General features: G+C 43.8%; 1 pseudogene; it reads left to right on the forward strand.

Moving 5' to 3' along the window:
- Positions 1 to 4,182: 4,182 nt before the first annotated feature.
- On the forward strand, positions 4,183 to 4,300 carry LOC126485785 (5S ribosomal RNA; annotated as a pseudogene).
- Positions 4,301 to 24,948: the final 20,648 nt, after the last annotated feature.

Raw genomic sequence — 24,948 nt, forward strand, 5'->3', positions numbered from 1 at the left:
TAAATTTCTTCTCGTTTACGTGGTTAATGCCAATGTTTAAGACATTAACCCGTTTGTAAAGTAATCAGATGTGTGAAGCTGTTTTATGCTCGGGAGCTCGATTCTGTTAAGGAGCTGAGGTTTACAGGTCCGATATAACGTCCGAACGTGGCTGCGCCACACATGCTCCTCCAGTCTGAGGCGTGTGGAACGCGGAACGAGGCCATTCCCGGCAGTGTGAGGCGCGGCCGGCGCTGGGAGCAGTTACCTCCGCGGGCCAGGGGCATAAACGTGTAGGTGTAGCCGCGCTATTCACGGCCCCCGTCTCTCGCGGGTCCGTTTCATTGCCTCGCTGTGTGCATGTCGCACAAAGTGCTTCTCTTGATGGCCTACAAACCGTACGCTTTATTGTTTGATCAGCGATAGCCGTGTTTATAGGGCCGTAAAATGTTTCCTGCGACGGGCTCCACTTAGGAGAATTAACGAAACCATTAGGGAGACGGGTGCCACCGCCGGCGCACCTTTTATGCCTCGTTGGCGCGCCTAGTTATCTGAGAGCTCGCGGCCGAACACACTCGGCTACCGATCAGCAGCCAGCCGACCGGAACTTTAATTCAGTGTTCGCTCGTGGTCTTCCCAGATAAGGAGCAGGGAGACAGAAAATACGGGAGACATCTTAATGCTCCACTTTATGGCTTCGCAGCGTTGCTCTGATCACAATATCGAAGCCACGAGGTGGACCGACGAGCAGTAAATCCCCACTTATTAATCCCTCACGTGGGCTGTCGTCAAAAGGATGCTGAACTCGCTTTTTAGGCTCATTTCTCCCCATAAAGAACAAGCAATGAAAACGACATAGCACGGGCTCCCTGAGCACGAGAAAACATGTCAATAATTAGCTTTTCACTCTAATGCTTCTAGATGAACAAGGAGCAATAAACACAGTAATTTTTTATATAAGTCTGCAGGATTTTTTTGTTATGTTCTAACACCCCACCCGTCACTTATCTGGTTTTGGTGTGTGTTCACCCCAGCTAATTGACTAACAGATCTAAACTGCCGCAATGTCGGATAACGCAAAGAAAGTAATAAAGCCCTCCTTATGACTCCTGATTGAACTGCGCTGGCCGTGTTGACATTAATTGATTCAGAATTGATCCCTTTTAATTAAAAAGGGGTGCACATTGATGTTATATTCAGCTATTGAACACCAGATGCAAATGTCGAACATAAAATTAATTAAGAAAGCGACTTGGGATTTCAATTACTTGATTGAAAACAGATGCAAACGATTAGCACAGATTTATTTTAGCTCCCGACCTTTAATCATCACATTACCTGACTCTCCTAACAGGCAGTAGTAATAAAGTGCGTCTGCGTGGAGTAAAGCGCGATAAATCAAAAGTTATTCCTATCAACTGACCCAGGCGTAATGTGAAGTGCGAGAAGAATTCTACAATACACGGCCCATGAACCCTCGTGATAACTTTGCCGACATGCGCCGGAGTGGGCGCAATATCACCGAATTCAGCGTGGCGGAGCGGCGTCGTTGTGTGGACGTCGGCCGACCTCGTGGTGCTGCAAGGCTGCGCTCGTCTATTCACTCAGTACATAGTTGAACCAAAACTTCCTATCTCCAAGCTCAGTCATTCCATTTGCTAAGTCCTAAACTGCAGAGATGCTCACTCTTTCTCAGGCAAGCTGAGTCAAGAACGCCACGTCCGCACTCTAGGCAAGCTGGGAATGAAAGACCTCTACGGAGACTTCTCCCAGTCCGCTCTTCGCCTCGGTTTCCCCTCCAGCAAAATCACTTACACCAATTGCAGCGCAAGTCGCGTTAATTATGTGTCTCTTCCCAGCGCCGACCAATGCCTGCTCTGGGAAGTGAACAAATTCCCACAAAATTTCCCTTCCTCTCAACTTCTGCTATTTAGGTCCTCCCAGACCACCCATCAAGGTTAGGGTCTGCACAAACACCAATTTTTCCGGAATTCTGACTCCCAAGAGAGTACTTCAAATTCCTCGGTCCTACGTTCCTATCAGAGGCCGGCGTATTTCATTCTGTCGCTCTTCACCTGATTTACTTCAGACTCTGCGGGCCGTGAATTCAGCGTGAAGTTGCTATAGTCACGAACACTCATATTTTGGCCTCTGTTGACCGCTGCACCGTAGCTTTGCGTGGTTTTCTCGCATGTTTCACTGAAAACAGGACGACGGACATTTATCAACAGGCGTACTAGTTCTCTGTCTGCTTCCCGGTACACCAGCATGGGGTCGGGGTCATCCACTCACTCACCGTCACTCATCTTAAGGCAGCTGGAGGCCGCGCCCCGTTACCGCTCAGAGCTTGAGCCGCCCTAAGCTGCCTGTTGTCGCTTCCCTTAGCCGCTCCCCCGGCGGCCACGGTCAATTCTGAGTACTTCCCTGGGATAAACTAGCCTCCAGTAAATCAACGCGTTTCCATAAAGCTTTCATGTCGTGTGAATTACTTTAAAACCCTAACCCGTCATTAATTATTTCAATACGTCCATACTATACCCTCTACAAGATGCATTGTGCCTTGTCAGTCGTTTTTGTTCAGCCCTACTGTTCGCTCAACATGTAAGGGGCATAGTTCTTGCCATCTTACAATGTACTACACGCCCCTTGATCCTACTCCCAGTGCAAGCCTCAATGGAGGTCACATGGCGAGGTACTGTAGTGGAATACTGTGCCAACCCCACCTACTTCCGAGCTACTGCAGACTGTAACGGGACATCCTCCTCTAGCGTTACTTTTCCTCAGCACTAGTTATCGACACCAGAATTATTTTTCGAATTTTGGACAGGTCAATACTATATAGGCTGCTTTTATTAAAACTTTCATATAATCTTATACACAGGATGTTATATTTCAAGCTAAAAGTTATGAGAACAATTTGTTTTCGATGTTATGATCGATTAGCACTTAAGTGCGCGTCATTTACGACGGCGGCCGAGTTTAGGTTCGTTCTGCACATCTGAAGTCACAAAACACAGTCAGCCAATGAACAGCGAACGACGTTGCCAGAGCTCGACTGCAGTGCAGTGCACGGACTAGTGTCTTCAGTTTTAGAAACGTTCAGTCATAAATAAAGCAATTGAACAAAATCAATGTCTTGATAGCAGACTTTCTTTTATAGAAAGTTTGGAAAAAGCATTCTTTATACCAACTGCTTCATATTCTATTAATTAATTAAACCAAACAAGCAATAAGCCTCCTAATTCAGGCGATAGCAAGGAAAGGTGTTTGTATCATTCTCACTAACCGCTTCTTCGCAATAAAGAACAGTGGTAATTGTTTATTTACTATTGTACTTTGATGAAAAGTGGGCAATTCATAGTCATACCAACAGTGTTGGTTGGTATTTTTCGTGTAATTTGAAAGTCCTTCTCGAGATTTATTGATTGATGAGCTGTGTTAGTGTAATGGTTAAAGTGTTTGGCTGCTAAGCAATAGGTTCTGAGGTCAAACCTTCTTTGGTGTTTAATATTTCCTTTATTTAAAAACAATATCGAAGTGTCTTACTTCATGAATTTTATTCGTTTGAATGTAATTTTTTGAAAGTTCTAGTGGCAACTAAAATCGACCATGGAAAAGTATACGCTATGGACTTTTACCTCTGCAAACTCTTCAAAATTTCGTGCAATGGTTTACTACATCTAATACTGCACAATAACTGCGTTGAACTTCGAAACAAAATTATGTCATTTAGGGGGGGGGGGGGGGGGGCGGAGATATCAGTCAAGAAGATGTGTAAAAATCAAATTTTTAGTTTTTGTGAAATCAAATGATAAAGTGTGTCAAAGCAGTCTAAACACCATGTGTCTGCACAGGCGAGCAGTGCAGTGATGACAAAATCGCGCACAGCGCGGAATGTAGGTAGCACGTCTCTGTAGCAGCGAAAGGGTCAATGCGACTGTGGTGGCTTTACTTCATAAACTGCGCGCTCCGCCCTAAACGTAAGTTTGCGAACTATACTATCGCGCTGCTTCTCTTGGCGCGTGCAACTGGCAACACAGCTATCTCCAGCGTCTGGGGGGGGGGGGGGGCATGCGCGAACCGCCAAGATAGAAGAATTGAACTATAGTTTCGAATCTACACTTAAAATTATGTTTTTAGAAACATTTGAAAATACGAATTATTTGGCACATTAAAAATTTCTACTATTAACTACACAAGCTGGGCAACGGCCTTCCCGCTGTGGATACACCGGTTCCCTTCAGATCACCGAAGCTAAGCGTCGTTGGGCGTGGCCGGCACTTAAACGGGTGACCGTCCAGGCGGCCATGCGCTGTTGCCATTTTTCGGGGTGCGCTCAGCCTCATGATGCCAGTTGAGGAGCTACTCGACCGAATAGTAGCGGCTCCGGTCACAGAAAACCATCGTAACGACCGGGAGAGCGGTGTGCTGACCACACGCCCCTTCTACCTGCACCCCCACTGAGGATGACACGGCGGTCGGATGGTCCCGATGGGCCACTTGTGGCCTGAAGACGGAGTGAAACTACGCAAGGTAGTTCTGTTTACTGTTTTTATTTCATGATTCATTTATGAAACTAATAGAAATTCATTTCTCAAAAAAAAAAATTGTAAACCCTTTGGACTATTGTTATTCCTGCTGAGTGAGACAGTAGTAAGCATGTCTCTGATGTGATGGGATGTAGTTTGTATTTTGTGTGAGCAATGTGAAAAATCAAAAGACTGTATGATATACTAAAATGTGACAAAATATATTAACGTAACAAAAAAATCCTGCAAGAACAGTCTTCAAATTTATTTACACCAATTCAAGCATGAGGATCTAAAATGTGGGAATTTCAGCTTCAAGAATCAGATCCCTAGACAAGTAGCACTGTAGTGAACTTTACGTGACAAGATAAGTAAACTAGAAAGTTTACTGTAATCTTTGCTCATCTCAAATCTTCATAAAAGACTAACATGGACAATAGATGCAACTAGGAAAGAGACGGTAGATTGCAAGGTCGGGTTCGAACAGAAGCAAAATTTTACCTACAGCAACACCAATATCCATCAGCAACAACACCACAATCACCACCATTAAAATAAATTGAGATAAGATCAGCATCTGCAGATCATAAAATCAACAACTACTGATGAATCAAAACACAAATTGTGGTGTCACCGCCAGACACCACACTTGCTAGGTGGTAGCCTTTAAATCGGCCGCGGTCCATTAGTATACGCCGGACCCGCGTGTCGCCACTGTCAGTGATTGCAGACCGAGCGCCACCACACGGCAGGTCTAGAGAGACGTCCTAGCTCTCGCCCCAGTTGTACAGCTGACTTTGCTAGCGATGCTACACTGACAAATACGCTCTCATTTGCCGAGACGATAGTTAGCATAGCCTTCAGCTACGTCATTTGCTACGACCTAGCAAGGCGCCATTACCAGTTAATATTGAGATTGTAAAACATATACCGTCAAGAGCGATGTATACCAATTATGGATTAAAGTTAAGTATTCCAGCAGCTACGTACCTTATTGGCTATATTAATTTCATTGTCCTGTTCCAGACCTCACGCCAGTTTGCATGAGCTTAAACGCGTGCATTTCGGCCTCCTCTAGCTACACGGTGTTGGCTCTTCTGACAACACATCACAAATCATAGTAACAAATGTTACTGTACAATAATCTTTTGTCGCTTCTTCATTTTTTTATAATGTCAACGTAATGAAGTGTACACCTATGGCTGAAGAGCAGAAATAGCCACTACCAGGCGGTACCTGTAAGTGGGATGAAACTACAACAAAGAAAAAAATTTCGATGTATGATATTTGCATGAAAATGATGAATTCTTGAAAGTGTAATCGCAATCAGTAAAAAAATTAAACAGCTGTAAACGATAATGACCATTTTTAGCAGCCGGCCGGGGTGGCCAAGCGGTTGTAGGCGCTACAGACTGGACCCGCGCGACAACTACGGTCGCAGGTTCGAATCCTGCCTCAGGCATGGATGTGTGTGATGTCCTTAGGTTAGTTATGTTTAAGTAGTTCTAAGTTCTAGGGGACTGATGGCGCTAGAAGTTAAGTCCCATAGCGCTCAGAGCCATTTTGAACCATTTTTAACAATTACGCGAAGGTTGTGAACCTGTGTCTCAACAAACTGCTGGATTTAAGACAGTTTCTTATCTAGGATTCGGTTCTGAAGGGACACAAATCTGTACTGCTGCTTTATGAAACATCGAGAAAAGCTGTTGTTTGCAGCTGTCTTGTTCCTGTTGAACTGACGTGGTAACTTTAAATGTTCCCCTAAATTACAAACTAACTTTGAAAATTCTGTTTTGGGTAGGTGCAAAAAAGAGTTGTATAGTGTTGAAGATCTTTGATTAGTTAATCTTATAACGTTGTTTTTAAATCCGCCCAAGAAAATACCACTGTCGTATTCCCCTTTTTATAAGAGCAGTAACTCGTCCTCTCACGGGGCGTGAAAACGTTTGTGAACAAAGAGCTGGTGACATCACAGCTTGGAATTCCATAATTTACGCCAGTGCAGTCTTAAATTTATAGGTAGGTAGGCTTTTGTCATACTAAAATTAGGAATTTATTCAAAGTTTAAATCGAGAGGTATTCGAATATGAATCTTAATCTGCGTCACGCACCTGTTTTTGCATCTTCACCTCTGGAACACGTCTCTCACAGTGCCCAGCACGCTGTGCACTTGTATGTGACGACGATTTTTTCCTTTTGCGGCGCTCAACTACGCGGTCATCCGTGTCCTTACAAAGACCCAATCTTGACACAGTCCAATCTAACTACTTTACGGCATACACTCCAGGTGTGCTATGTCTGTATTCGTACCCAAATTAATTCCTGTGTTTTTTATTCTCTCTACACATGTTCATCTCGTTACTCTCTAAAAGTTAATTAGTGAAATCATGGTAATTTGACGTATGTTGTGAATGCGATATATCTCTCGTGTATCGACTGTTTGCTGCTGTCAAATTTGGCTTACCAGTATATTGGTTTTAATTTAACAAGTGTGGTCGGGATATGGAAACTTAGACAGACTGCATTCCATAAAATACAGAAATATGGTTTCCTTTACATGCTTCTCAGTAACAAATAGAGGATATTCACTAGCCGACCGCTGTGGCCGAGCGGTTCTCAGCGCTTCAGTCAGGAACCGCTAGGGTCGCGGGTTCGAATCCTGCCTCGGGAATGGATGTGTGTGATGTCCTTAGGTTAGTTAGGTTTAAGTAGTTCTAAGACTAGGGGACTGATGATGTCAGATGTTAAGTTCCATAGTGCTCAGAGCCATTTGAGCCATTTGATATTCACTAATTTCTTGTGAAAACTCACTAGTTCAACTTTAGAATGTAAGTATACGTACTTCAGTCAATAAAATGCACTTCTTTTGCTTAAAGGCACCAGTAAAGATATTAAATAAGATACATCACTCGATTTCATTATTAGCAGCACAACTAGCTAATTATTTGATGTTAGGTTGTGTTTATACTCTAATTATCAAGTCTAAGACGATCTACGTTTGAGGTTACCAGGGAATCCTGGGACGCCTAGCAAAACGTACAATTTCAAAACTAACGTAAGCCATAATGCCAAATGTGCCATTCGATCTGAATGGCTCGCAGTCTACTCATTGTTGGCCTCCTCGGCTATAGGTAAAAGACCTCTGTGTCGAGTATGTGTATTCTTCAGATCTACAGTACAGTGAAGTCTACAAGGACAGTACATCATTTCTCTTTACCTTAAATTTCTAAATTTCATGAAGGCACACAGCTCATTTGAAAACTTAAGTGTCATAGTAATGTGTTGGCCTCTTCAAAATCATAGTATGAAGGCTTTCACGACCGGATGACATATCTTCTGGTAAACTTTCCGGGATGTAAGGTCGTGGTCCATGAAACTCTTCAGCCCCTAACGTTTCGTCCAGAGCTGCGCTGGACATCTTCAGAGGGGTGTTTCTCCTCCGGTGAGTCTTGCCGACTCGGCAAGACTCACCGGAGGAGAAACACCCCTCTGAAGATGTCCAGCGCAGCTCTGGACGAAACGTTAGGGGCTGAAGAGTTTCATGGACCACGACCTTACATCCCGGAAGGCTCTTCAAAATCCTTCGAACATTTCAAGGACAGAAAGGGGCTGAGTGTTCATGAATGGTTAAGAGCTCCATATCACAATAAAATTGAAGAAAACCATGTGAAACTTTGGTCAGTTGCATCAACAATTTTATTTTGTGCACAGCACGATCTTCAACTTCGTCTGAAAACTGAGAGACTTCAAACCCTTTTCGTTTGTCCTCTCTCATTTATTTTCTTTCATTGCCTTCTCAGGCTATGACGAAAGGAAGGATATTAAGGACTTTAACTGCCGCTTGCTCTAATTAAATCAGGTGCTGCGTCCTACTCCATTTGCTATATCTTCCATGATCTGTTGCTAGACATTCTGTGTGGGAGAGAGAAACAGGACAGGGAAGCTGTGTGCGACCACATCTACTGGGTTCCAGGAAGGTCGGGCCCAGGTTACAATAGCGATGGCTGGGGCGCTCTCTTTCAAAACTGCCTTCGGCTTTCTCTCTGCCGAAGGAAAGGCAATGAAGATTGCGTGGAATCTGCCAGCATGATGCTCTAGCGCATGGGCCAAGGTGGTCGGGCTTTGTATTGTTGCGCTCTTAGAATTGGAGCTCGGTGACAGCAGGGTGTCCGCTAAGCCGGCGCCTCGCGAAGACACAGTATTTTGCTATGTCGGTTACTCTTCCTACGCTGTGGTCCCACCACGTGCGCCTTAAAAAGAGCAAGCTGATTGGCAGACATTTGATGAGGTCTGCTAACGTAATAATGCGCTGCTACTTTTGGCTGCAAGCCCCTTAGTTGGAATAGGATTTTTCGTGATGTTTTGGAGAGTTGTGTGCAGTTATTTGTGGACTTACGTTTGTCGCTAAGATCTGAAACCGGCTGCTATTGACACCCATGCCGCTTGGTAGGGTCAATGCACCTCAATTTTTTTGGGGTTCGTATTGAGTACGGAATTTCTCGGGAAACTCTATTCCGGACTGCCAGGGAGAGAAGAAATCAAGTAAAGACACGAGAACGATCGAGTTAAGAGTATTCACTGTCTCGGAAGCCCAGTGAGAGTTTTTTTGTAACCGCTGATCTGGACCACCAGCCATCATGACTCGGCGCTGATGTCGCGACTTATCGGAGCATCGTCCACGGCCGTAGCTCGTTTGGGTGCTCAGCCTGCGGTGCAGTCCATCGCTGATAACTGGCTCAACACAAATTGAGAACAGCGTTTGCTAAGGTATTTGGCAGCTCCGGTAACATAGGGACTCGGTTAGTAATTTTTATACCACTAGCGCCGCGCCTGCCCGCACAGTGCCCACATCATATCTAATTTCCATGTGGAATTCTATAGATGAGTTCTGTTACTCAGTCACTGCAACACAAGTTAGCGAATTAGTGATCTGCTAGGATAATCTGCCTACTCGCATTAGAAGAAAGGGAACTACAATCATTTGAAAGGCACCCATTTCAATTTTTCCAATTAATTGTTCATGGAAACTTGTTGTACTTGTAATGTATTTGAATAGCTACGTTTTGTCATAATATTTGAAGAGTGCACTGATTTCTGCTTAAATAAGTAAATCTCATTGCCATACAAAATCCCACTGTGATAATATAAGCATATAAGAAAACACCGCACGTAATCACATTTTTGGGGGAGTAATATTTGTAAAGGGGTCAACCAATGAAATGTCATTCCGGACAGGGCCAAATCGATTCTTTTGCATTCAGACATCGTTGCACAAAATGGGAACAGTGAAAGTTCCTAGGAGTTGCGTATTTTCAAAACAGTGAGATACAGGGTTTACTCAAATCAGGGGACCAGTTTCAACTCCCCACCAACTCCCGTTCACAATATGGCTTTTCATTCAAAATTATCATCAGCAACACTGGTATCAAAGTTGTTTATCAGCCACAAGATATGATGTGATACAAAAATCAGAAAACATACACATAAACTATACACACACACACATAGCCGCGCTGGGAAGAAGCGCTGTCTGAGGGTCTTGTCCTTGTCATGGTCCGCGCGGCTCCCTCCGTCGGAGGTTCGAGTCCTCCCTCGGGCTTGGGTGTGTGTTCTCCTTAGAATAATTTAGATTAAGTAGTGTGTAAGCTTAGGGACCGATGACCTCAGCAGTTTGGTCCTATAAGATCTTACCACAAATTTCCAATTTTACACACTCTCACACACACACACACACACACACACACACAGACACACACACACACACACATATATATATATATATATATATATATATATATATATATATATATATATATATATATATATATATATAAGCTAAATCGGAATAAAGAGACGCGTGAATGAATAAATTTGCGCATGCAGACTACTCTACTGTGGAATTAATAAAAAAAATTGTGAAATTTGAATTAATTACTGAGTACCTCTCAGCGCCTTCCTCATAAAGTTATTATGATGGCAGAGTCGCCATATTATGAAAGGGTGACTGATGGCCAGCTGAAATTAGCCCTTGATCGGAGTAAAACCAGTATCTCAACGGTGTGAAGTGACTCACAAGGAACATGTCAGAAGGAACAGATACCATCTTCATATATGTAGTTAAGGCTCACCGGCAATTTGACCATCTTCTGTGCGGATGCACACACATTGCCCGAACTCTTACGGGAATCGGTAAAGCCGCGAGTAATGAGTGTAAAGGGCAGGGGCACTACTAATTTAGTGCGGGACAATAACTTCGGAATGTGGGTATCACGGGAGTCGCGCCAGAGATAAGTCCGTGCAGGCGCACTATTCTCTGTGTCCTAGGTGGCTCAGATGGATAAATCGTCGGCCATGTAAGCAGTATATCCTAGGTTCGAGTCCCGGTCGGGGGGCACATTCTCAACTGTCCCCGTTGACGCATGTCAACGCCTGTATGCAGCTAAGGCTATTCATTTCACTGTGTTGATTTAATTGTAACTTCCTTCTCATAGCCGTCATGTAGCTACTTCCTTGCTTTGTAGCGTTGCGAGTGACACAGATGGCTAGTGATAGAATGTATGTAACCGCGACGACCTGCTTTAACTCGTACATGACAATTAGAGCGATTCAGTAAAGTAGATTGTGGTGATGTGTAATCCCTGGTGGCGGAATCAAGTCCTAAAATTTTTATTGATCTGAAGATGGCTCACTAATGAGCTGAAACTGGTTGCCGAATACAGGAGTTTTAGCGATCTTGACCTCGTTTTTTTTATCGACATATTTTTACAAGTAAATATAAGCCTGAATAAATTAACGGATGTGCTTCCATCAAAAAGCGATGATCTCTTGACGGAGTTCGAGAAAGCTTAAAACGTTTGCGAAGAACTGGATGTTGAATTTAAACGTCCTCGAGTGGTGGCGACACAGTCTTACAGATCAAATCAAGCGTCTGCAATTGTAGAAGAATTCTTCAGAATGTCTGTATTCATTCCATACTTAGAATTTATAATTTTTTCTCTGAGAGACCGAGTTTCTTCTACAAAAAAGCCTTTTCGCTTACGCAGCTTCATCCTAAAAATATAAGAAAATTATACAAATCTTCATTTTTCTCCGTCGCAGAAGATATACCGTCCTTTCATGGGGGTTTGTGACACAGTTTCATTCCCGAGACTTCCACGAGCTACGAAATGTTTAACGCAAATTATGCTAGTGAACTGACCTTAAATACATGCATGGAGTACACAGAACTGACTGATCATGCCTCCCCAAGCCACCCAGCTGTGTGCGAGACAATCAAGAGTGGCCTGACTATTTGAGCGACAACATATGGTAATGAACGTTAGTTTATTTTGTTACGATGCGCCGAGACATGGAATTGGTCTGCGAGGTGCCGGGGCTAGCAGTGTATTTAATACTAAATTCTTCTAGAATCTACATATGTAAATGATGCTCGAAGCCCCCCCTATTCTAACTCCGACTTTTGCTGTTGCACATGGATTAAAAAAATACGCGAACTGACTGTAATCAACCCTGCAAGTGGAGTAGAAAAGAGTTTGGCACATGCAATAATTTAATTTGATAAATAAGTTAAATAAAGGAAGGTTTCATTAACGTAGTGAGAAACGATAGGGTTGCTCTACCGATTAACAGAATGAAAGTTCTGTCCAAAATAACAATATGATTTATTACGACTAAACACAAAATAATAAACAAAAACACATGAAACATTTACAATACATCAAATTGGCTCAAATTGGATACTCAAACAAACGCTGTGAAGGTGAAGTTGTCCCTAAACTAGATTTTGAGGATTATGACGAAGTGGTATGTGGAACCAATTCCTTGCCACTCAAATCTTGAGAGAGACACACAGCTAACCCAACATTAATTGCTGCTACATTAGTGAGAACTCAGACGATGTACACCCAAGACAGAACAAAGTTAGAGAAAGACGAACAGGCGCGCTCTGCTCAGCTCTGATTATCACCTATGCTGCGGACATACATTACCAAACTGTCGTCTTAACTGCAAGAACACGATCCGACGTACCGGAGGCGATGGCTGGTTGCTTCGACGTCCCGTCGTGGTGATGATAATGTCGCGAGTATAGCCCGAAACTAATTATCCTGGTCTGGTTGTTCCAGACTAAAGACTTCCCAGCAATACAAATGCGCCTCTGAGGGAGACGAAGAAGGCTCGCCACACAATCACTGACGATACAGGGATTGATTTTATCAAGCGAAGTCACACTGTAACTCTGATACAGTCAACTTTAGCCAAAACTGCTCAAGACAGACAACATAGGCCGCTTGTACGCAGAACGCTCAATTGTCAACTGTACTCGGAAAGTTGCGTTGAAGTCGAAACTTCAGCAACTTCGTCAAACAGTTACAATTAAATAAAAGTATATTAGACAGCCAACAGAAGACCGGCTGTCCAGAGCGGCGAGGGCTCAGTCTTGTAACCTACTCCGACCGAAAGGCAAGAGCCGACTACCCACAAGAGCACCCTTACAAACCGAACATAGAACATTCCCGCCCCCATGACAGTGGCCGTGGTTAACCATTCCAATCAGCAACTCGAAAACCGGCGGAAAATACCACTCTACTGCCGGAGCACTACCATTCCACCAATGGAGATTCTTGGCGCCAATTTCTGCGCCGATTTTGCTACGTCTCGGAGCTATGCCCTGAACAAGCCAATCACAGTTACTATACGGCAGAAAACGCGGGAATTTGCGCGCCAAGGCTGCTTGGGAACACAAGTCATTCCCACGCCTCGCTGGTAGCCCGCCAGAAAGTGTTTTCACTAAGTTTCTGCGAAGTAACGGAACCTCTAGCCCAGCCGTTACTTCAGGCCCCTCCGGGCGTGTCTTTTGACAATGTCGGCGTCTGGAAAGCATTCACGCGACTCCCTCGCACCCATCGGCTTACCGTTTCAATATCAGCAGAGCCCGCCTGTCACCGGAACACCTGGGTGATGAGAGACGCTGCGTGGGAAGTCCGCATGTGAAGGAATAGCAACTTTTCACCGCATGCAATTAGAGAGGAAAATCGTAAGATAGAAAAATGAGAGGGGGCTCATGCCACCTCTCAGGTCTACGATCGGAGAGATGAGGGTCAAAGGACTGCGCATGCTCAGCGTTCACAGAAAAAGGATGAAGGAGGATGTGGAGTTCACTGACAAGGCTTTAAACAGTTTGGACAACAGCCTAGATGCCTCAAGTTTCTAGTCTCACGATGGTTGTTCCCAATACTTCTTCTTTCTTTCTTTCGCTACTGCCTTTATCCCGCATTGTGCGCAGGGTCGGCAGGGTTAAGTACGGATTTGGCGTGGTTAAGTTTAAGGGGTGGCCAGATGCCCTTCCTGCCACCACCCCATACCCCCTGGGGTGGAATCAGAGTACCCCAGCTGTCTGTGTCTAGTGTAGATCGGGAAGTAGTATGAATGTGTTTCAAATGCTTGCGAGTCATGTAACTGAGGCGGGACGTGGGGACCAGCCCGGTATTCACCTAGGAGGATGTGGAAAACCGCCTAAAACCCACATCCAGGCTGGCCGGCACACTGGCCCGGATTCAATCTGGGGCCGGCGCGCCTACCCGAGTCCAGGAAGCAGCGCGTTAGCGCTCTCGGCTACCCTGGTGGGTCGATTGTTCCCAATACTTACTCTGAAATAATTATTTCTGTAGATAATGTAATAATAAAATTTTTATTTCCTTCTATGTGTATTATCTTACAAGATAGGGTGAGTACAGGTGCATCCCCTTGAGCCTCACCGACCCTCTCGGGGCCCATGAAGGAACACTATCTTCTTCTTAATTCATGTACATTTTAGTCAACAGCAGGGCTATTTTCTCACTCTTGCGAGATGATTATGCGTGTAGCGTTAGAAACAATGGATGTTTACTTATCAACGGATTTACTACCACTGAAAAGGACAAAACGAAAGTGGTGAAAGAAACTGTCCCCTGCAAGGCCAGAACAGTCAGCGTCTGTGTTCTGTAATGCAGATAGCTAAACCAGAGCTGTTCTACACCATGTTCTGCTACAGACGAAGTGAAATAAGTGAACATGGCTGGTCATGATGATGGTGTCCTCTTAACAGGTATCACAACCGTAGAGTTCTTTCCAATAGAAACTTTTCTTTGATAAGCTAGAGGGAATTCTATAGTGCAGCTTATTGAAATGGCTCGCATGTCGTCTGTATGATGCGGCCGACAGCAACGGATGTACTTGAGATTACACGGAAGCAGCAGGGAGCATTACACGCGTCCTCGGATCCAGGCCATACAAAACGCCTGACACGGGTCGCCCCTCGAGCGCATGCTGACAGTAATCCACAGCAGGCGCTATCAGGCGAGTTACACCAGCGCCGGCCTACACCGGGTGACGTCAGACCTGTGGGTGCGAGAAGCGAGCGCGCCGGGCCGGAACGGTGTGGCGGTGGCGGATATCTGTGGCGGGGGCGACTTGTTGACAGCCGGCTACTGAGGAGGGGGGGAGGGGGGGGGAGATCCCGCGGGACGTCTGGCGAGCTCTCCCTGGGGAGCCTGCAGCCTGCCCTCACACCGCCCTGGGACCCCCTCCCCGCACGCACAGCGCCCGTTAGCACCAGAGGCAGCGCGGCAGATGCTTCTGATTTGACACGACCAACGACATAGAACCAGGTCGTTGAATGTAGGCTCCATTTACACTTCAAAAGCTCATAACGATTAGTTTCCGATGTCGAGTGTGGAGTTCTTAGGGCAGGAGTAGCTAATAAAAATTGAGAGCACTCATCTCGTCACGATACATTTCGATTTAAATATGAACGTTCAGCTTTCATTCAGTTCCGATATTCGTTTGATAAAAAGACATAATACAACGGAAAAACTATCGAAGTTACAAATTTCATCAGTCTTCTGACATGTCGGTGCTTATATACCCGAATAAGATTCAACCCACATTCCATATACGCTGCAGCAACGCCCTCGAACGAAAACGCCTCATACTTCAGCAACGCTCCACTCTTGAGCAGCGCCTTGGAAAAACACTTACATCTATCAGTGCAGACTATGTTTCTATTATTTTATGACAATTTTGTATCCTGTTTTCAACGTGTACGAGCAGGATAAAATTCCTACAGACTTTGAGAAAAACATTATGATCCCCATTCCAAAGAAGGCAAATGCTGCAAGATGTGAAAATTATAGGACGCTCAGCCTAGTTACTCACGCCTCTAAAATAGTAACCTAAGTTATCCTAAAACGCATAGAACAAAAAGTCGAAGCTACACTCTCCGAAGACTAGTTTGGATTCCGGAAAGACAGAGGAACCAGAGAAACAATATTTCCTCTAAAACTAATAATAGAGAAACGACTAGATAAGATCCTGACAACATACATAGCTTTCGTAGATGTAGAGAAAGCCTTTGATAATGTTAAATGCGATAAGATGTTTGTGGTACTGAAAAAAGTAGGAATAGACTATAAAGATAGAAAAATGACATGGAACCTGTACAAAAACGAGACAGCAGTTATCCGTGGATGCACAAAACGAGAAGAGGTGCAGATACGGAAAGGTGTCCGACAAGGTTGCGCACTATCCCCTGTTTTCTTTAACCTATACATTGAAGAGGCGCTGAAAAAAGTAAGGGAAAATTCACAGACAAGCGTAGTAATTCATGCCCAACGAATAGATATGATAAGATATGCCGATGATATAGCTGTCCTGGCTGAAAGTGAAGAAGATCTTGTAGTCCTACTGAATAGAATGGATAAGTTATGGGGGAAGAATATAATATGAGATTTAATAAAGCAAAAACAAAAGTAATGGCATGCGACAAAAAAGATCAAGTGAAAGTCCACGTTCATGTAGGCAATGAACTGTTTGAACAAGTTGATAAAGTTACTTATCTGGGCAGTTATATTACCAGGGATAGAAGGAGCAAGGCAGAAGTGAAAAGTAGACTTGCTCAAACAAAGGCTGCTTTTAACAAGAAGGAAAACATCTTAACGTCTAAGAGCATCAACCTTGAAATCAGGAAAAGATTTTTGAAGTCATATGTGTGGAGTGTGGCATGCTATGGGTGTGAAACATGGACTCTCGGGGCAGAGGAAGACCAGAAGCTAAATTCTTTTGAAATGTGGTGCTATAGACGCATGCTCAAAATAAAATGTATCGACAAGGTCACAAACGAAGTGGTTTTGGAAAGAGCAGGTGAGAAGAGAAGCTTCTGGAGTTTCATTGTTAAAAGAAGAGTGCAATTTACAGGCCATCTATTAATACATAAAGGACTCCTGAACACAATCATAGAGGGATATTTCGAGGGAAAAAGACCAAATCGTGAGAGATATGGGATGTAACACCCATAAAGAAATGAAGAGAAAAGCTGAAAGATGAGCAGAATGGAGACAAGCTGCCATTGTAGCTGTTGCAAACCAATCCTTGGATTGACCACTACAGAAGAAGAAGAAGACGTAAGCCAAGCGACCAGATGATTCAATTCTGACAGTAGATTACGTAGTTATGGATGGACTGAGACTGGCAGTTGTTGCTTTGATCTGTTGCTATGAGCTGTTACTGTGAAGTGAGTGTTGGTTAGGTCAGTACACAACTAAATATTCATTTCTGACCTTTACATTTTCATTTCAAAGTACTCAGTTTCGGATTCTCTTTTCTTCTGAGTCATCAGTCTTCTGACTGGTTTGATACAGTCCGCCATGAATTCCTCTCCTGTGCCAAACTTTTCATCTCAGACTACCATTCGTAACCTACTTTCTCAATTATTTGTGAATGTAGTCCAGTGTCTTCCCCTACAGCTTTTTACCCTCTATAGCTCCCATTAGTACCATTGAAGTTTTCCCCTGATGTCTTAACAAATGTACTATCACCCTGTCCCTTCTTCTTGCTTGTGCTTTCCACATATTCCTTTCCTCTCCGGTTCTCCGCAGAACCTTCTCTTCCCTACCTTATCAGTCCACCTAATTTTCAACATTCGTCTGTAGCAGTGTATCTCAAATGCTTCGATTCTCTTCCATTCCGGTTTTCCCACAGTCCATGTTTTACTACCATATAATGCTGTGCTCTAAACGTACATTCTCAGAAATATCTTCCTCAATTTAAGGCCTACTTCTTTTGGCCTGGAATGCCCTCTTTGCGAGTGCTAATTTGCTTATGATGTCCTCTTTGCTCCGTCCGTCTTTGACTATTTTGTTGTGTAGACAGTAGAATTTCTTAACTTCATCTATTTCGTGACCATCGACCCTGATGTTAAGTTTCTCGGTGTTCTGATTTCTGCTACTTCTCATTACTTTCGTCTTTCTTCGATTTACTCTCAATCCATATTCTGTACTAATTTGATTCTTCATTCCATCCAGCAGATCCAGTAATACTTCTTCACTTTCACTCACGATAGCAATGTCATCAGCGAATCGTATCATTAATATCCTTTTATCTCGAATTTTAAGTTCACTCCTGAACCTTTATTTTATTTCCATCATTGCTTCTTCGGTGTACAGATTGAACAGCAGGGGCGAAGGAAATCATCCTACTGGATATAAAACCAAAATGCAGCTGTTAACAAATTATTAAGTGCACGTCAAAACAAGAAACAATTACCAGATAGTTATAATGGTATTTCTCAAAATATAAGAATCACATCAAGATAACAAACATATAGGCCTACGAATAATAATGTGCAAATGTGCAGTTACACATAAATGACAGTCTACTCTTCCCGTTGCCGTAAGGAAGCCTCGGGAAGGGGCCACCCTATCAGGATATGGGAAATACGTTTTCTACTTATTACAGTATTCTCTAATCATCAAAAATGCAACAGTTAACACAATAACAGTACTAGTCAATAATAAAATTAATACTTTTAAACTTTTTACCCAAAAACAGTAAAATACTTAAAATCACCGAACACTAAAGGGCAGCAAGTGTAAAAACTTTACCACAACAAACCTTAGAGAATTTAATGAAGATAAAACTAAAATTTTGACGTTTTCCAAGCAAAAACAGACATTACACCCCAAAGCTGTCTTTCGCAAAGCACGAAACAATAAGGCACCTAACGACACAAATATCATAAGTATCCTTTTAATCATGCAACAAGAAAGGGGTACCAAATACCCAATGTATATGAAAGGGTATAACCAAATAGTACGGTCTGTCCTGGGAAAAGACAATACATAACCACAATCGCGGGTATGTAGGGGTGAGGGTGGGTTTGGAAGAGGAAGAGGAGAGATAGGGTGAAGGATGGAGCGCAGGGAAAAGGAGAGTGGAAGCATGAAGATGGAGCTCAATAATGGGTCAAGTGGGAAACATGGAAAGAATGAAAGTAATTTATAATCAGTAGTAGTAAAAAAAGCTTTTTAAAATTGGACCAAAAATTACTATTTGCCACTTTTTAAAGTAAATAAATGAGAACTACCATAGACTAACGGATTCAATAGAGCAACCATACATATATGTTATTCAAGAGCAATCCTACAGATATTATATGATAACAAAAAATAACCCTGCATGCTGGAAGTTCGTAAAAAAGACAAACTCTTTTCCGTTTGAAGAAGTAATTATAACATGTGCTGCTTCGGTTGGGATAACTAACAAGTTCTTCAGGCAACGTATTAGGAAACATAAATATTGCAGAAAACTCGTTGCAAAACGGAAATTAAGAATCATTTAATTTATTCATTCATGTGTTGATAGAAATATTGAGTTAATGAACATTGACAACAAGAGTTCGTATTTCATTTCACTTAACTGTAAACTAAAATTATCTTTTTTCTTTCCCTCGGGAAAGTACCCGTTCATATTAAATAAATTAGACACTATGGCAACCCCGTAAAAATAGATAACTACTGTATATCATGTTGTCGCCTTTGGAAACTGTTTCACTCAAGGTGGCACACGGATAACGATTTACGTACTCACAGCCTATGGAAGCTTACGAAGCTTACGTTACAGATGACCTTCGTAAATTACGCAGTCATTTCCTAGCACAGTACGAAGTAAGCGACATAAAACATCAGTCCAGTAACTCCGTTGTGAACAGCAGACAATAGAAACACAGACCAATTCCTTACGGAGCGTGGAATGGGCTCTGTTACAAAGTAAGCTAACTAACGAATGATTTCAAGTGATGTAATCCAGTTGGTAGGGCACAAGCATGAAGAACATGGAATATTCTGTCTGCCACACCGGTTCACACAGGCATTCGTTCTATCATACGTATAGATCACAAGATACTGAAATATATAGCTCATAATGTCGGTCAACTATTACGGAAGGTTTTTGTTATATTGTCGCAGTACATCAGTTGCATCTCTGCTATATCTACAACCAGTATGTTACAATTTGGGCTATTGCTGCCGAGCGGTTCTAGGCGCTACAGTCTGGAACCGCGCGACCGGTACGGTCGCAGGTTTGAATCCTGCCTCGGGCATGGATGCGTGTGATGTCCTTAGGTTACTTAGGTTTAAGTAGTTCTAAGTTCTAGGGGACTGATGACCTCAGAAGTTAAGTCCCCTAGTTCTCAGAGCCATTTGAACCATTTTTGGGCTGTTGCTACCGTTACATATTTTCTACATTGACAACACGTTGGTTAAAGTTTCAGCGCATTACATTATCATAATACATTTATAATTTGTAGGTCACAATTGCATTTTATAAGACATCTCCAACCAGTGTGTTATATTTCCATTATTAATAACGGCAACCAAGCACTCGTGTACAGCTATACGTTAAGACAGGTCAAACACATAAATCACTATAAAATAAGTAGGTCTGTAGATTCCCCACAAGAGCAAAATGTATGGTGAACTACGACAAGTAGCATGCCAAAACTGCGGTAGACCTACTCAGTACAAAAATAAAAAAAATACGAGTGAGGATGTCTAGAGAACGTGTCTAAATAGGGCTAACCATCTGATCCGTGGGTAAAATTGTCTCTCACATTACAAGTTCTATAAAATTCATTTCTTCATGTTAACATCCATTTTACCAAGTAGATGTCGAAACTTCCAGGCCATATCATTTGATGATCTATGTATAGCGTGAGTAATGCGATACCCAACAGAGAGTATACGATATTAATCGATCTGTGTTCTGGAATCTCGGCAGAGTTGTTGGTTAACAGCTGTGTTTAGAAACTAGTCATTTCAATGCGAGATTAATGCATTTCGGTCCGTTCACATAGTGAAAATAGCTTACAGACAGTTCACGGGTACACTAAGAGTGTTTCACTTCTGGCAGCGCACCACTGCACGAGAAAACAAGTGGAAAGAAAATGGCAAATATCTGTGGGTCACTAAGCTGTGGTCGCCTCCCCCAGAAGAAAGCTTGACTATTAATGTTAAACACAGAAGTACAACAACAGACTCCTACTGTGTTCAACATATGGCAGTGTATGGATTTCATCTGAATTTCGTATACTTTGGTGGTTATGGTAATCAGAGTAAAAAATGAAAGATCTCTGAGCCCTTTGTGGTACAACATTCTACAGCTGTAATATGACTTCATAAACTTCCTAGGTCGCCCGTAAACCATTTCACTATGTGTGTGTGTGTGTGTGTGTGTGTGTGTGTACGAGTATGTGATGTTGCAAGCTTTCTATAAAAAAAATCATCTGAATAATTCGTTTTCCGATACTTTCTCCTCGTGTAAGGTGTACTTCAGATATCGTGTTCAACTGCTGAGTAATACCGACTGTTTCCAGAATGAGATTTTCACTCTGAAGCGTAGTGTGCGCTGATACGAAACTTCCTGGCAAATTAAAACTGTGTGCCGGATCAAGACTCGAACTCGGGACCTTTGCCTTTCGGGGGCAAGAGCACTATCATTCTTTTTTTTTTATTTTCAGGTGTTGGCCCCTGTCACCCATACTACCCCCAAAAACCTATCTAACCTAAAAACAAAAACAAAGCTAGTGCCACCGTCACTTTTGTAAGTAGGCTGTATAGGTTTTTTTATTGGTAACGCCACGTAGCGCTCTGTATGAAAATCACTGGCTGTGCTGTGTGCAGTCTGTGGCTGGTTTGCATTGTTGTTGGCTATTGTAGTGTTGGGTAGTTGGATGTGCACAGCGCGTAGCGTTGCCCAGTTGGAGGTGAGCCGCCAGCAGTGGTGGATGTGGGGAGAGAAATGGCGGAGTTTTGAGAGCGGATGATCTGGACGTGTGTCCATCAGAGACAGTAAATTTGTAAGGCTGGATGTCATGAACTGATATGTATTACGACTTTTGAACACTGTTATGGCAAATTCATTGTTCGTTCTTTATCAAAATCTTTCATTTGCTACCTATGCCTATCAGTAGTTAGTGCCTTCAGTAGTTAGAATCTTTTATTTAGCTGGCAGTACTGGCGCTCGCTGTATTGCAGTAGTTCGAGTAACGAAGATTTTTGTGAGGTAAGTGATTCATGAAAGGTATAGGTTATTATTAGTCAGGGTCATTCTATTGTAGGGATTATTCAAAGTCAGATTGCGTTGCGCTAAAAATATTGTGTGTCAGTTTAAGCACAGTCATTTATAATTTTTCTAAGGGGACGTTTCACTTTCACCATAAAGCTAACTTGGACGGTCGGACGCCACCAGTTCAGGCTCCGCCTACGAACAATATTTAAATTTGCCTCTGAAAATTTTATTAAAAAACGAAAAGGATAAAGGAAAGGGTACAATACTTTACTGTATTTTATTTGTTTTTCATTTTGTTATTATGTTTTTATTTATAATTCTTTTTGTTCTGTTTTTTTCCGGCGGTGTCCACAGCAGCCAGACAGTAGGATGTCCTGGTCGTCTTCGCGTTCAGCGAGGGTGAAACACCCTGTAATTACCGTTAATGTCTCTCATCAGTCCATCATGCGTAATATCTCAGTCTCTTCTCACAGCCGGTACACCCCAGTGGTATGGAGGGCGCGTAAACGGCGACCCCAAGTAATTCGCAAAGATTGTACCATACGACGCTTTGCGCCGTAAAATCGTTTAGTTACTCGCCAAATAATGCAATAAATTTAACAACCCTGCAACGCTCTCATTAAAAAAGTATGACAATGCCATACCCTTAACGCACACCGTGGCGTTATGACGAGTAGTAAGTAATAGGTAAGAGACGTCGGGATGGATGTTCGGTGGGCTCTACGGACTGAGGTGTCCGTCGCAGCAACAACGCCAACATGCGCCGTGTGAGGAGCCAGCAGTCGGTAGCCATAGCACAAATGAAACGGTACACGTCGGTGTCGACAGCATCACGACTGGGGCAGAGAGGATCCTCGGCAAGATGGATCATATGTAAACGTTGTCGGGTGGGGAATTTTTCAGTCGTTATCACATACCACAGCACCCTGACCGTGGTGAGAAGGAAAGGCGAGTGTATGCTACTCCACACCCGCCTCTAGCCAACTGCCGGATGTCGGCCGGCGTTCAACCACATTAGCGGGCAGCGTCCGTTGAAAGTGGCGTTAGAAGTCCTTTGTTCTAGGATCCCGCGTGGTCAGCAAGACATCCAACAGATAACTAATTAACTTTTCATACCTGGGATTCACTGTCATGTAGAACTTTATAAAAGACATCATATGTACGCCAGTGACTGTAAAACTTCGCCGGCTGGAGTGGCCGAGCGGTTCTAGGCGCTACAGTCTGGGGCTGCGCGAGCGCTACGGTCGAATCCTACCTTGAGCATGGATATGTGTGATGTCCTTAGGTTCGTTAGGTTTAAGTAGTTCTAAGTTCTAGGGCACTGATGACCTCAGAAGTTAAGTCACATAGTGCTCAGAGCCATTTGAACCATTTTGAACTGTAACACTTCTTTTATTTCACGATTGCAATTTCGGCCTTAGTCCAGTGTCAAGTGCACATTTTTGTGGCTTAACGCCATGTCAACTTAAAATGAGCGGACACATTTATAAGTCGTTGTCATTACTATTAAACACATTCGTGACGCTGTTACATATTGCGAGCACAGATATCCATATGTCATAAAACAACATAGTCTATAGACACTCATGTTCGTTAGCCCACCACTAGTCACTTATGCCCAAGTGGGACATCACACACATCCATGCCCGAGGCAGGTTCAAATGGTTCAAAAGGCTCTGAGCACTATGGGACTTAACATCTATGGTCATCAGTCCCCTAGAACTTACAAGTACTTCAACCTAACTAACCTAAGGACATCACACAACACCCAGTCCCGAGGCAGGATTCGAACCTGCGACCGTAGCGGTCGCGCGGTTCCAGACTGTAGCGCCTAGAACCGTTCGGCCACTACGGCCGGCTCCTTAGGTTAGTTAGGTTTAAGTAGTTCTAAGTTCTAGGGGACTGATGACCTCAGACGTTAAGTCCCATAGTGTTCAGAGCCATCCTGCGGTGTGCACCCCCCGTTTGGTTTTGGTACAGGGATCTTCCTCGATCGGGAGAGACAAAGTGCTATAAAATTTAAGCGGAAGACCATCAGGCCCAGGCGATTTGTTTCTCGCCCCCCGCGAGAGGGCCATGCGCATTTCTTCCCACGTGACGGCCTCCAAGAATGTGGCGTCCCTTACGTCCTACCCGGTGGTGGCAGGCCGTGCAGGGCGTTCTCAATGTCATTATCACAGTGCTTATCTGCTATATAGAGAGTGCGGTACTAATCTGTGAGGGCACGGGAGACAGCGTTGTGTGTCTCTGCGCGTTTCAGTCCGCAGAAATAACTGCCGTGATGAGCTATATCTTACGGTGTCTCCGTTCTCTGACGATGTGATAAAGAGAGGCACGTTCCTCTGGGATGGAATCTTGAAGTCTCGATCGAACCCGCGTGCCGTCCAGTCTGTCAGACGTGATTTACAGAAGCCGTGCCTGTGTCCGGTGGACGGCCATTTGGTGCTGTGGCGAAGGTTGTTGCGACGCTAGTTCCCGCAAGACCGTGTAGTAAAACTCAGAGGTGGATCGGAACCAAAGCGCCCTGTCTCGTCCATATGCCGTGAGCGAACGGCGAAGAGATGGTGTGGGGCAGTATGTCCACCATCGTGTCGTGGAATCACAGGTATGACGCCTTCGCTCACATTTGTGCCAGGAATAAGTGACGGCTACAAGGCAAGCCTCTTCCCGGATAATGTTAACGTTTAAGAGTCCAAGGTCCTCTACTACGGCTCGTCTGTTGTTGTGGCAGAGCCACGGTGCAGATGAAGGCGTGACGGTCAGTGCGTGCAGTGGGCCATGGCTCAGCACCGACAGTTGCTGCCCTAATACATCGGGAGACATAAATCCTGTCCAAGCTGCTAGCCTAGTGGCTGGTGAAGTGTGTATATCCGCGTCGGTCACCGTGGATGTGCGTCGATGTATCATGCAAAGCGACATCTCTGATCATAGCATGAAGGGCTGGAAATGGGCCATGGTGAGGATTTGATCCTCAGGGCGTGGGACGCTGTTAAAGTCCCAGCCCACGACCAAGTGCTCCGTAGCGCCTTGAAGCAATGGAGCTACATCAGTTGAGTAATAG

This window comes from Schistocerca serialis, chromosome 6 (assembly GCF_023864345.2).
Source record: "Schistocerca serialis cubense isolate TAMUIC-IGC-003099 chromosome 6, iqSchSeri2.2, whole genome shotgun sequence".
Lineage (NCBI taxonomy): Eukaryota > Metazoa > Arthropoda > Insecta > Orthoptera > Acrididae > Schistocerca > Schistocerca serialis.